Here is a 2,500-nt window from a genome sequence, read left to right on the forward strand (position 1 = left end):
TGCACCTTAGACCGCTCGGCCATCCTGACACTTTTTAGTTGTGTTGTAAACCTATTCAACAATATTGTAAATTCTATTAAATATAATAATATGGCAGCTTATGAAAGGCAAACATTATATAGAATTTGAAAACTAATAATAAAAACACGATCTTGGATGTCTGTATTTCATGCGTCCACGTTGTACTAAGGGTTCAACCTAGTCTCAGGACAGACCCGTTGTTCTAACAGATATGGTGTCTCACTATGGAAAAGTAGACCAAGATTCTGAGTCTGTCCTCCATGCCTATCAAACTTTTCTTCACTATTTTTGATTATTTACTAACAAAAAAAAAGTGTTGCAAAAAATGTCTACTTCAAACTCCATTGTTACAGACACCTACACTTCAGTTTATGAAAATGCAACCTTGCATCTTTCGTAGTTGTAAAGAAAATTTTGATTCGTTTAAGACTAAATCAGAATGCACTTACTGGGGGCATAATTGAGATAATGTGTAAGTGTGCATATTTTTTTAAAGTTTGGTTGAATTTTTTTCTTTAGTTCGCTCAACTGCACAATGTTAGGATAAGATTAGGTTGATATTTTAATGTCAGACTATGCCAAGATTGAAAGAAAACCTATCTTCTGAATGATGTCTTTTACATCCAGTCTTAACTGATTGTACAACTTATTCATTGAGGAATGTGTTTTTCCAACTTAACAAAAAGAACAAAATTGTCAGAAGTGGGATATGAACCCACGCCTCCATACGGAGACCAGAAAACCCATTTAGACGAAGACATTACTCTTGAGTCTGGCACCTTAGACCACTCGGCCATCCTGACACTTTTTGGTTGTGTTGTAAACCTATTCAACAATATTGTAAATTCTATTAAATATAATAATATGGCAGCTTATGAAAGGCAAACATTATATAGAATTTGAAAACTAATAATAAAAACACGATCTTGGATGTCTGTATTTCATGCGTCCACGTTGTACTAAGGGTTCAACCTAGTCTCAGGACAGACCCGTTGTTCTAACAGATATGGTGTCTCACTATGGAAAAGTAGACCAAGATTCTCAGTCTGTCCTCCATGCCTATCAAACTTTTCTTCACTATTTTTGATTATTTAATAACAAAAAGATAGTGTTGCAAAAAATGTCTACTTCAAACTCCATTTTTACAGACAACTACACTTCAGTTTATGAAAACGCAACCTTGCATCTTTCGCAGTTGTAAAGAAAATTTTGATTCGTTTAAGACTAAATCAGAATGCACTTACTGGGGGCATAATTGAGATAGTGTGTAAGTGTACATATTTTTTTAAAGTTTGGTTGAATTTTTTTCTTTAGTTCGCTAAACTGCACAATGTTAGGATAAGATTAAGTTGATATTTTAATGTCAGACTATGCCAAGATTGAAAGAAAACCTATCTTCTGAATGATGTCTTTTACATCCAGTCTTAACTGACTGTACAATTTATCCATTGAGGAATGTGTTTATCAAACTTTTCTTCACTATTTTTGATTATTTACTAACAAAAAGATAGTGTTGCAAAAAATGTCTACTTCAAACTCCATTGTTAAAGACACCTACACTTCAGTTTATGAAAATGCAACCTTGCATCTTTCGCAGTTGTAAAGAAAATTTTGATTCGTTTAAGACTAAATCAGAATGCACTTACTGGGGGCATAATTGAGATAATGTGTAAGTGTGCATATTTTTTTAAAGTTTGGTTGAATTTTTTTCTTTAGTTCGCTAAACTGCACAATGTTAGGATAAGATTAAGTTGATATTTTAATGTCAGACTATGCCAAGTTTGAAAGAAAACCTATCTTCTGAATGATGTCTTTTACATCCAGTCTTAACTGATTGTACAACTTATTAATTGAGGAATGTGTTTTTCCAACTTAACAAAAAGAACAAAATTGTCAGAAGTGGGATTTGAACCCACGCCTCCATACGGAGACCAGAAAACCCATTTAGAGGAAGACATTACTCTTGAGTCTGGCACCTTAGACCGCTCGGCCATCCTGACACTTTTTAGTTGTGTTGTAAACCTATTCAACAATATTGTAAATTCTATTAAATATAATAATATGGCAGCTTATGAAAGGCAAACATTATATAGAATTTGAAAACTAATAATAAAAACACGATCTTGGATGTCTGTATTTCATGCGTCCACGTTGTACTAAGGGTTCAACCTAGTCTCAGGACAGACCCGTTGTTCTAACAGATATGGTGTCTCACTATGGAAAAGTAGACCAAGATTCTGAGTCTGTCCTCCATGCCTATCAAACTTTTCTTCACTATTTTTGATTATTTACTAACAAAAAAAAAGTGTTGCAAAAAATGTCTACTTCAAACTCCATTGTTACAGACACCTACACTTCAGTTTATGAAAATGCAACCTTGCATCTTTCGTAGTTGTAAAGAAAATTTTGATTCGTTTAAGACTAAATCAGAATGCACTTACTGGGGGCATAATTGAGATAATGTGTAAGTGTGCATATT

The 2,500-nt window shown here is 33.6% G+C and overlaps 1 long non-coding RNA gene and 2 other non-coding genes across 3 annotated transcripts in view; 1 reads left to right on the forward strand and 2 right to left on the reverse strand.

The window, feature by feature from the left end:
• LOC142102353 (uncharacterized) overlaps positions 1-2,500 on the forward strand; it is a 281,858-nt gene that overhangs the window by 100,607 nt on the left and 178,751 nt on the right. The gene's annotated exons all lie outside the window — the stretch shown is intronic.
• TRNAL-CAA (transfer RNA leucine (anticodon CAA)) lies at positions 716-824 on the reverse strand. The gene is made up of 2 exons: positions 787-824; positions 716-761 (listed from the first exon to the last, which is right to left on the reverse strand). It is a non-coding gene; the product is annotated as a tRNA-Leu (tRNA).
• On the reverse strand, positions 1,913-2,021 carry TRNAL-CAA (transfer RNA leucine (anticodon CAA)). Its single transcript has 2 exons — positions 1,984-2,021; positions 1,913-1,958 (listed from the first exon to the last, which is right to left on the reverse strand). It is a non-coding gene; the product is annotated as a tRNA-Leu (tRNA).

The sequence above is a fragment of the Mixophyes fleayi genome, chromosome 9 (assembly GCF_038048845.1).
Source record: "Mixophyes fleayi isolate aMixFle1 chromosome 9, aMixFle1.hap1, whole genome shotgun sequence".
NCBI classification, from domain to species: domain Eukaryota; kingdom Metazoa; phylum Chordata; class Amphibia; order Anura; family Limnodynastidae; genus Mixophyes; species Mixophyes fleayi.